General features: G+C 33.2%; 1 protein-coding gene across 1 annotated transcript in view; it reads right to left on the bottom strand.

The window, feature by feature from the left end:
- fwd (phosphatidylinositol 4-kinase beta fwd) overlaps positions 1-15,981 on the bottom strand; it is a 71,514-nt gene that overhangs the window by 54,736 nt on the left and 797 nt on the right. The gene's annotated exons all lie outside the window — the stretch shown is intronic.

The raw sequence follows: 15,981 nt of genomic DNA, 5'->3' as shown, positions 1-15,981 counted from the left end.
TTACATGACTAAGTATTTTTCAGTTCTGTTTTCTGTTTCAAGTAGCTTATTGTAATACCTTTCCAACAATATATAATACTTAATAGTTGGAAGTAGACATGGTCATGAAAACTTCACATTTTCAAAGAAATTTTCAAAAATGTCATTTGCAAAACTACCACTTAGAATTAAATAATGTAATGTTTTTGTACTGATAGAATCTCAAAACACAAAAAATCTCATTTTGTAAACTTTTGACAGCTTTTTCATAGGTAATACTCAGGTAGTCTCTCAATTCTCAGATATGAAACATTTTTATTGACTGATTGATATTGAATACTTACACTTATTTTGTGCAAAATATATCAATTTTAAAAAATTTGGGTCGAAAAAAAGTGTTATTGACTATTTTGTTCAGGCCACATATAAAGCACTCCAGTAGCCACTTTGATTAAGTTCTATACATGTTGTTGTTAAAATTCAAAAATTTAATGAAATTCTTGAAGTTTTTTGAATAAAAACTATTTTAGTGTCATAATAATTCAAAATATTGCATTTTTTGTCAAAATATAAGTAAAATTTTGAATTTTTGTGTTTTTGCCTATGCTGGTTGCCCTCCTCGACACTTTTTTGGCCACTCAAATGACTAACAGACATATTTTCGGATTCTGTTTTCTGTTATTACTAGATACTACTAATACCTTAATAAATATGTATAATACATGTATAGAACTTAATCAAAGTGGCTACTGGAGTGCTTTATATGTGGCCTACCCAAGCCTGTTTTTTACAAAATAGTCAATAATCACTTTTTTCGAAAAACAAAATAAGTGTAAATATTCAATATCAATCAAAAAAAGTCAATAAAAATGTTTCAATTAGAATTGAAAGGCCCCTAAAAGTTTTACAAAATGAGATTTTTTATGTTTTGAGATTCCTCATTTTTTGACCTTCAGGGTTCAGTCACAAACAGGGTCCGTTTTCAAGTCTACTTCTACAATATATTATATATTGTTGGAAAGGTATTACAATAAGCTACTTGAAACAGAAAACAGAACTGAAAAATACTTAGTCATGTAAAAGTTATAGCAGTTTGAGTGATGAAAAAAAGGGTCAAGTCGTCAAATAGCATATGTACCTCTAACTCGGAGAATTTTGAAATTTCACATGCTTCCTAAAATGACTAAATACATTAAAAAACATTAAAAAACTTTTTTCAAATAATATCTTCCAAATTCATCTGAGAAATAATAGTTTTGAGAAAAAAATTCGTCCAAAACTTAAAATGCAATAACTTTTGCTCCCCAGTACTTATTGTAAAGGTTTTAACGGTTTTGAAAACTAGAAAGTAAGTACTTAGATGGTATATGATCGAATTTTTTTTCCTGGTATTTTCATACATTTTCAAAACCCAGTATATATAAACTTTCAAAAAATTAAAGCTCTTATATAGTACAATTAGGAACCGAAAACCGTTTTTCAATATCTTTTAATAAATATTTTCCCAGTCAAACAGGATGTGAAAAAATCTGTTTTTTCACTACTTTTCAACTTTAAACAGCTCCAGAATCGACCAAACAGCAACAAATGACAAAATAAAATATATACTAAAAGAAAATTGCTGTGTCCAAAAACAAAGTGAATGTCCCTTTTTTTTTCATTTTGCCCCATAGTGTGGTACTGTCTAAGCTTGTACTGGACAAATAAGTCATTCTTAATGTCTTAATCATTTTGTCAAGTCTTTTAGCATTCTATGGAATGACCTAATGATCAAATTTTCATAGGAATCGAACTAGCATTCTCAACAGAAGAGTTAATTGGATATTTTGGATCTATCAATTAGCCAAACGACCACAGAAGCATTGAGCTCGCACTAAGAGAATTGTCTTCATAAGATTCGAAGCTCCGGATTCCTCTATGAAAACACAGGGAATTAGAGCAATTGTTTGGAACCTCAATCCTTATAAGGTTCTTTCCTACAAGATAACTCGAGTGGGATTCGAATCCACGTCCTACGATTTCCAGTAACATGTTCCTACCAATGAGCTACCAGGGATTGTTAGCGAGCATGGCGTGAAGCACACTTAAACCTTGATTCTGTATCTGTTTCAAGAACTCAATACGCAAATAGCTCTTATCCTTGTATTAGACCACAACACAAGCCCAACACCTTTCACATCACAACTTCACATAATCAAAATTTTACTTCCCAAAAAACTTTCAATGAACTTGTTGAAAAATTCAAAAACTTTTTTTATGTTTCTCCTTGAATTTATTTCAGTTCAGGTTCAGTAAATTTTTTATATCAATAAGCCCATTAGCCCTTCAATGCCAACAGACATTAAAGGATTATCAAGTTCATTCAACGTAATATCATAATAATTACGAGAACTAAAACTTCTTATGATAATTTTATTTTGATTCTCATTTCAGTTGAAGAGAAGCTCTGTGTCTTTAACCTAATGTTTAATGTAATAGCACGGGTGAGGCAGCAAAATAATATATGTAATGAATTCAATGTCAAGTACAATAAGTCAGTATAATAATCTTTATATTATAATGATAATGATAATTTACATAACAAAACAGCCAAAAATATTTTATATATATTTTCCCATCATATAAAATCAAACAAAATATTACATTGCTTTTCACTTCCCATTGTTGTGCCAAATATAAGCAGGCATACACATAGATGGCATTATAATGGAAATTTACTTCGTGTGTATTCTTCTTTAACAAATGGGCCTCTCTTTTTTTGACAATTTTCAAGAAATACGTGTTAGATTTACGCAATGTCGTTACATCAGGAACATCATCATCAATTCATACATGTGCCCATATACCTAATAAAATTCCATTTAAATTTAATTCAATTATTCAATGAAGCGAAACGTGGAAAATAAAGAAGACACTGCCGCGATCATAATAATAGTCAGTTGACATCATACTAGTGACAGTTGTGGGCACACTATGTGACGCGACACATTAGTGCTGTGGTGGGCAACCTATGTGTCACAGTATTGAGGGCAAAATATGTGTGGCACATGAGCCACGACTAGTCTAGTGGTGGGCAACTTGTGTGACACGCCACACTAATCTAGCCACACTTAACTAGTGATGGACAACCTATGTATCACCACATGCTATAGTGTGCCTCCAAAAATGCTTGGAAATGTCATGAACCGTATATCATGTAAGGTTTTGGTCGAGGCTTACTATCAAAGTGTGCCGTGGCACGCCACAAGTTGCCCACCACTGTACAAGTATGCTTTATGTAGCAGTAATCAATAATTTCATACAAAACAGAACTTTATAGTAATTTCTATGGACAAAAGCAGTTTAAAAATAGATCGAAAGTATATTCTTAGTATCAGACACAGTAAGTAGTTTAGAAAAAAAAACGATTTAGTTACAAGGTTGCTTCACACACATGTTCGTTTGGAAAACTATTTGTAAGGTATCAAACAAAATCAATGTGATACTATATCAATCTATTGTATGCAAAGTATATATTAACTAATACACAAATAAAACCTGTGTAACGAGTGAAAAAATGTATGGAATTTCAGCGTCACATATTTGTGACCGCAGCTATGTCTGCATTATTTATTCAGTGTAAACAAAGCACATTCCAAACAAAAAAAATATTCTATTCTCTGGCTGATCATGTGTGTGAATCACGTTAATTCTCATTAAGTCAATAAAGAATTCTTAGTTTACAGCACAGATTCTTTATCACTTGTATCAGTGCTGTCAGTGCTGTTTATGTCAAACCTTGTGTTTGGCGACACACTAAGACGTTTGTGTCACGGCACATCTTAGTGTATCACTGACACACAGTTTAGACAACACCATTTGAACACCTTGGTAGTAAGTCACGTGCGACATTCGGCGACACACTAGTTTACCGCACCACACAGTTTAGACAACACAGATTCTTTATCACACATGTCCTTGTTGTCCGAAGTTGTTTGTGTCACGCAACACTTTGGTATTTAGACACGAACGAAATCGCATGCGACGTGTGACATTCGGCGACACAATAGTGTACCGAAGGACACAGTTTAGACAACATAGATTATTGAACACTTGTGTTAGTGTTGTCTAAACTGATTTGTGTCACGCCACACCCTGGACAACTAATGTGACATACGACATTCGGTGATACATTACTGCAACACAGCACACAGTTTAGACATCACTGAATCATTTATAAAAAAAATCTCGCGACGCAATAAAAAATACAAAATTCTTGAATGTCAGCAAATATTTGTCTAATGATGTTAAAATCACAAAACAATCCGACAACCTTTTTTGGAAGTGAAGTCGATTGTAAAAAAAATTACACAGAATAGAATTAACACGGATCCTTTGAATTAAGTTATTGTTTAAGATTTTCACAGTGATAACATTTACACAGAACTCATGAAAAAATAACAAGAAGTAATCTCGAGCAAGCAAAAGGAAAAAAAAACCTTTTCGTGCTAAAATAATGTAAGGTAAATAACAGAAAGGTCACACGAAGAGGAAAACGCCAGTCATTCATGATAGAAAAAGAAACAAACTTTTTTCACAGGACATAAATCCTGATTGAATGATGGACTTACAATAAGAAAGAAATTCGTTACTGTGAGTAGCTCTTGAGGGATATGGCAGAAAATAAATATCATGAAGGTACGGGAGATAAGTTTATAAACTTAAAGATAAACAAGAATTTTTCAATAAACTCTAAGGAAATGGAAGTGCCTTAGGCTAATTTTTTGGTTATTTTATTAGATTTGTTGTTATTTCTGTGAGCAGATTATTAGGAAAATTCTTAATGTAGCTCTAGGCCAAGGATGACCACTGAACTGTGTAAAGAAGGGCAAGTTGAATGCTTGCCAATGTTCTGATTTAATCAAAATCAGATTTTTCTGGGTTTTCCATTTTTAAAAATATGGATTTGAACATTTTACAATTTATAGATGCTATGGATTAAGCTGTAGTATAAGGAACAGGATCTACGGATGTTTTGATACTGTATAAGTTTATAACTTACGGAAACAATGTTAATTTAACTGAAAATTGTTGGAAGTTTTATTTGTTTACAAACTTTTAAGTTGATTTTCCCCTTAGTAAACAAAACTAAGGGTAATATCAGATGTAAATGTCAACTTCCGCTACCATCAAATTTATTAAAACAGAATATTATACCAGAATACTCTTAATTTAATTAAATTTTTGTCTATTTATAGAAGCCAGCCATTAAAATTAAAAATATGTGAAAATGAGGAGTTAATAAAATGTAAAACAAACAGGGGAATCTTAAAAACGGAACCGAAATATCAAATATCAGTAATATTATTCACATTCTTAAATTATTTAAATAAGTAAGGCACACTTTCACCCTCATCCAGACAAAACTAGACACACACAAGTCATAATGTGTAGGAGAAAGTTTTGTTGGTCACTGGAATATGTAAAAATAGAGCATAAAGAGACATAAATTTTTAGGGGAGAAAGAAGGGAATAAAAGAATAAATTGTCGATCGATATCATTTCGTGACCTAGTTTAGATCTGAAAAATTCATTAGAATGCTATTCCGATTTTATATCTGCCTTTTTTTGGTTGTTTGCCTATCACGCCCAGAATAAAAATTGAAATTTTCTTCCTAATTAATGCTTATCATTCTAGGCCAGTGGTGGGCAACCTTTATTTGTCATGGCACACCTTGGTGGGAAGCCTTGATCGAAGGCATACGATGCATGACATTTTCAAACAATTTTTGATGTCACACAACTGTGTCGCAACACACAGACTGTCCACAACTGTTCTAGACGCATGATTTAAAACAGTTGTGGTTATAAAGGCTCATCGCTCAAATGGATGACACGCGAAAACTTCAAAGTCCCGCATTATAAAAAGCTGTTCATTTCAATGCTTGATATTCACCGATTAACAAGCATGATGATGCCGCTTTTTGACCCTAATCCTAACAGATTTTCACGCTACTATTAAAGTCATCGTAATCGTAAAAATTTTTTGTTTCAACCCCAACATGAATTCACGTTAAGGCTGTAAGACGTACAAAAAAATTATCCATTTGACATTGCTCCCATTTCCTTTCCGTTCTGTATTTTTTGCCACACGCAGCAAATCTTCCCTCCATATAATTTTCCAAATCTCTCACTTACGCATTTAAATGTGTAAAAAAAATGTAAAGGCATGGCACACAAAAAATGAGAGCATTTTTAGGATTATTGTTAATCAATACTTTTTGCTCTTGTGCCTTTATTTCTTCTCTGTCTCATTTTAAGTCGGTCGTTGATGTGAAAATTGGCAAACTTTAAGGGGGGAAATGAAGATGAACCATAAAAGTACTTCAAAATCCATGAAGGAATTCCAACCCTCAAGACATTTTACCATGCATCTTACAAGACTGTGAAAAATCATGAAATAAAGCTCTCTGGGTAGAACATGTCACGACAGATTGATTTAATCTTACTCATAAAATCCGACCGTCATTTTAAATAGAACGAGGGTAATAGAGTCACTGTGGAGTGCCTTAAAAAATGTATTTAAAAAAATTGCTGCTTTATTTTCCGTAATAATTTAATTAGAAATGTTTAATTGATAATTGAACAAATGTGCTTATCTTATCTGTAATTTTTCTGTTATTGAATGAGAAATTTTCAACCTTTGAGCAATGCCGAATTGAGAAATGTATGTAAGGGGAAGTTCATTTATTGCGTAACACTGTAAGGTGGGGGAGCGGAAAGGTAGCGTCAATAGAAAATGACTGCCCATCGCTCTCTTATGACCCTGGTCGTTGAGCATCGGCTATCGGGGACAATGGCCGACATGAAACTGTGAGGGGAATAGTGGGGAAGATTAAGTCTCCAACAATGAGAGTGAGAATGAGGGAGGTAGGGTTACGTCTCAAACAATGAGAGACAGGTCTCACACTTTGAATCAGAATAGTGTTGTAGCTTCGGAAAAGACTTATGTTTGCTATACTGCACTTGGTTTGGAATCCATAAGGAAAAAGGCGTCCTGATGTTTCAAGAGCAACATGTCGTAGGTCGAAAGGATGTAATGAAGGAATACCAGTTAGATGTCAGAATTGAGATTGGGATTCCGCCAGCAATAGAGTCACATGGAAGCGGAGTTGCAAAACAGGTGCCTGTGACAGGCTGTTGACTGTCAGACTTTTGACTGTCACTGGCACCTGTTTTGCAACTCTGGATGGAAAGTATTTTGTAGAAACTTAGGCTCCAAGTCGGAACATTGTTCCAGTAACTAAATAAGAAGCAGATGGAAAAAAGGAGGGATGGAGGGTTGAGTCTCAAACATTGAACAGAAGAGGAAGGGTTACATCTCAAACAGGAGAGGCCAAGCCTCATACAATCAGAGAAAGAGGGAGGTGGGGTCAAGAAGTCGATTTGCTTCGTCACCTAATGACTGAATTAACCCCCAAAAGCTTTAAAGGAAAATTCCTTAGCCACTTAGCTACACAAATAATACAAAGCAATTTTTTTACAGCTCACACAGGTCATGCGTGTGTTCTTCAAAATACAAAAAAAAAGATGTAAATTTATTTATAGCAAAAAAGAAGATTCTCTTTTATGCCAAAAAGAAATCCCGTTCCTTTTCATCTCAATATGTAAATCGAATTCCTAATTTACATAACATATTTTGATTATATTTTTTTTTATCTCGATGCCCAATATCTCTTTGCACTTTTTTTGGTTGTTCGTACATACACAGAATTTATTTACTGTAAAGAATCGGATGAAAGTTTGCTTTCAGCAGAACCGAGGGAATCAATAGAAGCTGTTTATTGATTTCAATTTTTCTCACTTATATACACTGTTCGTGATTGAAATTTATTAAATAAATTTTTGTAGATGGGAGGGAAAAATTTTGTGCTCAAGATTGTGTAAAATGAAATTTAGATAAAGCATGCAATGATTTTGAATGATGCAAAAAAAAGTTTAAGGATGGATTTTTGAAGAAAATTGCTACTTAAGAAGGTTTTAAGCTTGTATTACTCCTCCTGTGCGAAAATTATTGGATTGTGCTTCAAAATGGAGTAGCAATGAGTAGTCATGACTGGATTTTTATCATGTTATTAAGTTTTGAAACTTGAAGACATGTCTAACCTTAAAATTTAGATTTATTATAGATACTAGACACATTTAAGGTAGGGTAGAGATATTGAGTCATAGTGGCTCGGTGGCGGAATGGTTTAGTAATTCGGTACATAATTATTGCAATGCACCGACCCTGTGATCATGAGTTCGAGACTCGGTTGGAGCAATTTTTCGAATCAATCATTTTTCCTGTCCTTTATTCAGTCTAAAGTATTCCAACTCCAGCATGATAGTCTGTGCATATGCTTCTAACTGTCATGCAGCCTGTCATGCCTACCCATACCATTAGAGCCTAAAACACCCTCAAATTAAAAACTCATCAAGTAAATCACACATAAAAAAAGTCAATCTAAACATTGGAATTTCCCATTTTTACACACATTACAAATCCATAAAGAATGTACAGTCAGAAATGTCAGTAGGCATATATTCACATATGAAATAGGAAACCTCACAAAGATTGTTTAGTCTTTTGACAGATTTTTTAGCAAATAAACATTCGATAACGAGACGACTGATTTACGTTTAAAAGAATTTACATTAATTTGTTTACATCTTTAGCGCTTGCCACAATATAAACAGCCAAAGCAAGGCAACCGAGTGAGTGAGCAAAAAAGAAAAAAAAAATTAATAAAAAAACTCTTTGTACTTCTTCATTTCAATAAAACAAAAAATTTAAAATTCTCTTTATATATGTTTAGTTAATTTTGGCGAAATGACGTCGACTAGTCGCGAAAGCAGTAAAAAAAATTGAATAAACAACATTCAATAAATTTCCATTAACAACCGCCGCATTAAAAAGCAACCAAAAGAATTTCCTTGGATATGAATGTCATGGGGCGTAGTTAGGGGGGTGGGGTGCATTAGGAGCACGGGAGCATTGAGATTACGGGGTCATTGAGCCATTGGGAGCACCGAGGTATTTTAAGCACCAGGGCATTTTGAGCAGCGGAGAATTTTGAGCACCGGGGCATTTTGAGCACCTGGGCATTGGGAGCACCGGGCATTGGGAGCACCGGGGCATTGGGAGCACCGGAGCATTGGGAGTACCGGGGCATTTGGAGCACCGGGACATTGAGAGCATCAGGGCATTGAGAGCACCAGGACATTGAGAGTACCGGGGCATTGGGAGCACCGGGCTATTGGGAGCACCAAGGCATTGGGAGCACCGGGCTATTGAGAGCATCAAGGCATTGAGAGCACCAAGGCATTTAGAGCACCGGGGCACTGTGAGCACAGGGTATTGGCAGCACCTGGGCATTCGAAGCTCTGGCGCATCGGGAGCATAGGGGCATTGGGAGCACGGGCCACCCTCCCCTAGTAAAACTTTCTGACTATGCCCCTGTGTATCGCTAAACATTTGCGTTTTGTTCGACACAAAATAGAAAATAAAAAGTTTTTTTTTGCATTCAATTATTTTGTTGGATGGGATTAATTAAATGCAATTAAGAGAATGGAATGTAAACGATTTGCTCGAGATGATGGAACTATATGATTTATGTCGTTTTATGAAAATTAATTGAAAATGAGACATAAGAGGATGAAACGCAGCATTGTAATGAATGCAATGAAGAGAAACTTATGAGACATAACTTAGCATAACTAACGGAAATTCAGTTGGATTAAGTTGATAAAAAAATGTACATTCATAATATACATAGAATTTGAATTTGAAACTTCCTTTGTGTATTTTCTCATTATTTTTACTTTATTATGCCCAATTCTTAGTTGAATGAACTTCTTCCTTTTGTCCATAAATTGACGTTTGCTCGTTGCATGATAATAATTGCTGTGCCTCTTAGAACAATTTGTCAGTGTTGTTGACCTGGAGGTACAATCAAGACGTAGGTCATAAATATGGGATATGAAGGTTATACCTCATTTAAGTAGCATTTTATCGAGACTTAGTTTTGGTGCTGTCTAGGCTAGGAGACCTGTACAACTAAGGATTCTAGACTAGACTATAGACCTAAACATCTAGACAAATTGTTTTATTATGGGTGACTGAGTATATAATAGATTAGACATTGTTGTCTATGTATATATCAGAGATTGGAGTCTATATTTGCGTCTGAACAACGACGTGACTGGAAATGGGAGGAACGGTAGTCTATCTTTGCTCGGGGGAGCGGCGTGGTTTGAAATGGGAAGAAGGGTAGTTGATAGACTCCTGTCTGGGTGTCTTGGCCAAACTCATCTATTATTAAAGGCATGACTAATGCAAGTTTAATCATTACTATGCAAAACAGTAAGGGAACGCTCGGAAATTATGCAGACCTTCGGGGGAGGCGGGTTTACTATTTTGTTATGAAGTGCAAATCCCTGAACAGCAGAATGCGCCTAACCTCTGGAAGAGCCTCAATTTTGAATTTAGGAATCATCCGTCTTGGTTCTGCAAGGCAACTTCGCATCTTAACACTGATACGACGTCATAATTGTGCCCTGCCGAACTCATGGGTGCTGATCGGGTTCATGATTTTGTTACACAGCGTAACTGAGGATAGAACGCGTTACGCAATTTCCGAACATCCCCCAACTAAGGAAATTACTTTAAAAAAGTTCATTCACCATATTAATGATTCTATTTGACATTTTTACTTAGTGACCTCAATAACAATAGCAGCAAAAAAAAATTATTTGTAATTGAACTTTACATGCTCCTTTTATTGTAATACAATGTTCAACTACGTGTTCATATATGTAGAAAAAATGTCAATAATTCATTAGAAAAATTTTCCCTTGACAAAGGGTAGAAATGCCACAATTCCTCACTAACAAATAATAATTATAGAGTATACAATCTATCAAATTCATGCACATACCTGTTTCATTAATATTATTGTTATTACTCTTTAACATCGAAAAGCAATGAACTTTAGAAGCTACACATGATGATGATGAATGCAGAAATATGTGTCGCGGAAACAACAGGAAACATTCTTTTTTTTGTGTATTGCCTATTCCATAGTATGTATTGTGTCATGTTATTTTCTTTTTTTGTTTGTGCAGAAATATAGGAAAACGCGATGTTGCCATTTTTTTCAAATTTCGCTCCTCTCTCTCGCATACTACGATATGTATGATACAATATTTTGTTTACTGAATTTAATTAGACGAAAAACTTTCGACACAAGCTAATAATTAAGGAAATTTCGTCATTTTTTGAAGTTTATTTTGATGTGTCAATTAAGAAATAAATTTTGTGTTGCCCGCTTACTGCGTATTGTTCATTCATTAAAACTGTCTCAGATGGGCTATTCAAGATCTCATAAATTTTTCAATTAATTAATGCTTAAACATTTTAAAAAAGTTTATTTTTAGTTTTCGAGGGAAAAATTTGCTAGACAGTAATCATGCGGACCTCTGTTGGTGGTGACACTTGCTTGATTTCTATGGATTGTCTTTATTTTTAGTAAAATCTGACGTCATTTTAGTAAACAAAAATCATAATAAATCACAAAACGTGAATGCGAAACTTGTGTAAGTTCTGTTTTTTTGGCATTATCTTCAAAGCATCAGCCTAGTCTGTTTATAGTATCACGCAGCGAGACGTGTAGTCGCTTACAAATAATCTATGTGCATTAAGCCCAACAATAATATTATTTTTTTCGCAATTTGCAATAAACATACTCAACGTACACATACAGTCATGTTTAAAGGCAGAAACCGTGTGTGCATTAAGCCATTTAAAACTTAAAATTCCATTACCATTCACAAAGCAACACCAACTGGTTATTTTTTTACATTTTTTCTTCTTTTTGTTTCTGTTTTTTAACTCTCGCGAAATAACAACAATAATATGCAAATTTACAGCTGAATGAAACAATGATTTCACATGAACACACTTAATGCACACCCTTGACGTACTTGCAAGATTCTTTTTTTTAATTGGTTATTTTCTCAATCGATCGTTTCCTTTAAAAAAACTAATTAATTAAGCTTAATGTAAAATTATATTTTGTGTCGAGCAAAAATCTGTGTGTAAAGTATATCCATATTAAAACGTGTTCTCATTGTCCTTCGTTACGATTAAATGAGTCAATTGCACTGACTGGCTGAAGGCTATTTTAAATATACAGCACAGCGGAAGTTCAAAAGCAATTTTTCTTACAAGATGTCAAAAATCCTATTAGACCCCTATAATGAATCTATGAACTTATCAAATGTTCTATTTTTAAAAATCCTTATCAACATTCCAGGCACAGATTGTGCACGAGTAAAAATAATAAATCTGGTACAGATAATTAAAATTCCATCTGAAAATATGCTTCATAAATTGAGCTTTGATGAATGAATATTTTTGAAATGTGTTCATTGACATTCGATGAGGAAGTTTAGACGACTTTAGAGTATGTTTTGATTTAGTTATAGTTTCTTGAGAAATAGTTTGAATAAGTAAACTAATGATCAGAGTTGGAAGGCATTTTCATTGGAAATGTAAGCTGGCATTTCAATGAGAAGCTTATCGTACTTAAAACAGCCTCGAACTTGATTAAAAGAGTCTAATTCTAATCAATCTCTAAAAAATCAAAATTTAACGGTTTTCTAAAATTCAAACACATGATATTTTTTTCACTGAACTCACTTTCTTAAGAAAAACAACAAGAAAAATTCACAGTAAGATAATTTATCAAGTTTCTCCGAATCATTTTATTATTTCAAGGAAATTAATCACTCTTCAAACAAAATAGCATGTATCATCATTGAAAGAATAGGCAGACTGCCATGAAAGTGTATATATTGTAATCAAAAGCGCGAAAATATCAACAATACAAAGGTTATCAAATCTCAAAAAAAAAATTATAATTTTGAGGACATTAACTTTTTGGGTGAGGTATGTAGCCATGCCAACCCTGAAAAATAGCCATAAACAACATTGCATCAATTAGCACTTGAACAAACTATACATTGTGATGTTACAAAATTGAAAATTTGCGGTAGAGTGGTACAGTCGGAGAGGAATTCATAAAATACTTTAAAGTGCTTCATATTTTTCATGTAATATAGCACATACGGAGTAGTTAATAACTCAAGAAAACAAATGTACAAATACTTAATAACTTATGCAATAGTAACAAAAGATTTTTTTCAATAAGTAGATGAACTACGATAGTATTGTTATTTAATATATAAATTTCATAAAGAGTTTTAATTCCATTTTTTTGTTATTTATAACATAACTGAACCATGAAGATGGGCCGTACAAAAAAAACAAGGTAACACATTTATAACATATGAGAGAGATAAGTCGCACACAAAGCAATCATGAGAAATCGGTCAAACCATTTATAAAAAGAGGAACTGTGAACTCGACTGACCCTTCTCCGATACCCGTATAAGATAAAAAACATTTCAATAAGAAAAAGGCAACTCGGATAGATAAAGAATGTTGTGAAAAATGGAATCAGAACAGTGAGAATAGAATTATGTGAAACCCCAAAAGTACCAAAAAAGAAAAAAGGATTTGCTCACATTTTCTACACATTTTGGAGCTTCTGACCGAGAAAAAAGGAATCATTCATTATTATAGCAAGTCATTAATCACATTGTGGAAGTGCTCGAAGTGGTGTAAAAAGAAAATCTCTTTTTTTTGCGGAAAAAGTCTCAATAAATTATTCAATTCTCTTCGTTTTTCACGAATACACTTTTTTTCACACATCCGCTGATGTCATAAAATGAATCTTGTATCTGAACATCTCGTAAGAAATAATCACATATATTGCAAGAATATGACTACAAAATATGACATCAACGAGTGAGGAAAAAGTTAATAAACCAGTTTCTTTATAATACATACAACGCTAAATTGCGTTGGCTTCGATTTTTTTACATTAGACTTCTCAATGTAAAGTATACAATTTAAGATGAAGGCAAGGTCTTGGCAAGAGAAAATAAGCAAAAAGTATTAAAAATCAGATGATGAATCATGACTTGTTCTCGGAATGAGTTAAAGTTTGGCGCCGTAAGTCGCCTCAACACCCCTGACCTGAGCGTACGCCACAATCATCAACATTTTGCATTTTTTTTATGGTGCATCTGGAGCTGTCAAATAAATTTTTTAAAACATTGAAAATAAGGAGCAGCGAAAACCTTTTTAATTTTCATTTTTTTAATCTCATCTTCCTCTTTGCTGCCTGCAATATTTTTTCGTGTGTTCCTCATCTGCTTCGAGCGAAAAAAAAAATAACAATTTTTTCTTATAAAAGCGAACTTATTTTGTTGAGTGAGTCACATAATATAAAAATATAAATAACAAAAAATGTGTACACATCTGAAGCTCATTGTTATAATAGCATCCGTATGTCACACATATGAGACACAACAACTGCATGATTTAAACTTTTATATTTTTGTAATCAATTGATTTAGGTCGAAATGTTATCAAAAGGAACATGATGTACTGAATTGATATGTAGATTGAATACAATAAATTTCATGAATAATTTAAATTTTTATGCTTGCATTATCATAATTTTCACTATTTTACCACGTGATTGACGCGTGTCTAACGGAATCAGAGAGAAGAAAACGTATTCAGGGTCGAAAAAATTGAAAACAAAAAAATGAATAAAGAGATTGAACTAGTTTGATGATAAGGCATTTTAGGGGGAATGTTTATATGCATGAGATGCTGGTTTGGTTGCTTGGCTAGGTCAAGTGCAAGGAGATATGAAGTGTCTGAATGTGAGAATGTCTGTTTTAAGGCTGTAGAATGTGTTTTTGAACATAAGAATGGATTTAAGATTAAGAATCTGTGACAAAATGATCTGGAATGTGTAGAGGATGTCTAATCTGGCATTTAATTAGTCTAGCAGACTGTAATTTAATATTAAATCAATTTAGATACTAGAATCTAGTACTAAATTTGACTAAATCAACCTAGATACTAGAATCTAGTACTAAATTTGACTTAATCAACCTTGATACTAGAATCTAATACTAAACCAATCTAGATATTAAAATATAGTACTAAATTAATCTAGATACTAGAAATTCTAGTACAAAATCAATCTAAATACTAGAATCTAAAATCACATCATTTTAGATGTCCAAATCTAGTACTTAATTAGTCAAAGGACTAGAATTCAGGACCAGATTAGTTTAAATACTAGAATCAACTTTCAGATCAGTCTAACTTTGAAAATCTAGTACTTAATTAGTCAAAGTACTAGAATTTAGCATCAAAACAGCCTAAATACTAAAATCTAGCTCTAAATCAACCTAGATATTGAAATCTAGTCAATAATCAATCTAGATCACATACTTCAATATCAAATCAAATGAAATATAACAATCTAGTCCAAAAATCAATCTAAATGTCATAATTTAGACCTACATGACACATCCATCAAATATCTAGTCCAGAATTGTCAATTCGAGGTAATTGAACTAAATCAAACCCAATCAAATACAAACAGCAAAAGAATCTATTGCACAACAATTTTTGTTTAACAGCACTAACCCAAAAAAACACAATTTTTAACATGAAGCTAGGCAAGCCTTTACAGTTTCCAAGCCCATCTAGATAACAACACTAGTTGCAAAGAAAATAGAAAATTTGTATATTACATTTTCTCTGTTATCAGTTGGTATACAAATAATTGGAATGTAGAACTAAAGAAATACCGTATAATGAAGCTCATAATGACCTACATTTATTTTTTGAAAAGCATTTCCAAGTGAATGCATACCGAAAAAAGTGAAATAATCACATATTTTCGCACAGATTTTTTTTTGTGTGTTCCTCACTACAAATGTCTAATTTTTTTATAATAGCCACAAGTATAATTTTTTGCAAATTCATGTTCATTCCCTCTTTGTCAATTCATTGAACAATGCACAGCACTTAGCCTCAACATACAAATG

Source organism: Chironomus tepperi, unplaced genomic scaffold (genome assembly GCF_022539635.2).
Source record: "Chironomus tepperi strain 1889 unplaced genomic scaffold, CSIRO-AGI_Ctep_v1 contig_309, whole genome shotgun sequence".
Classification (NCBI taxonomy): domain Eukaryota; kingdom Metazoa; phylum Arthropoda; class Insecta; order Diptera; family Chironomidae; genus Chironomus; species Chironomus tepperi.
This window is presented reverse-complemented; position numbering and strand designations above follow the sequence as displayed.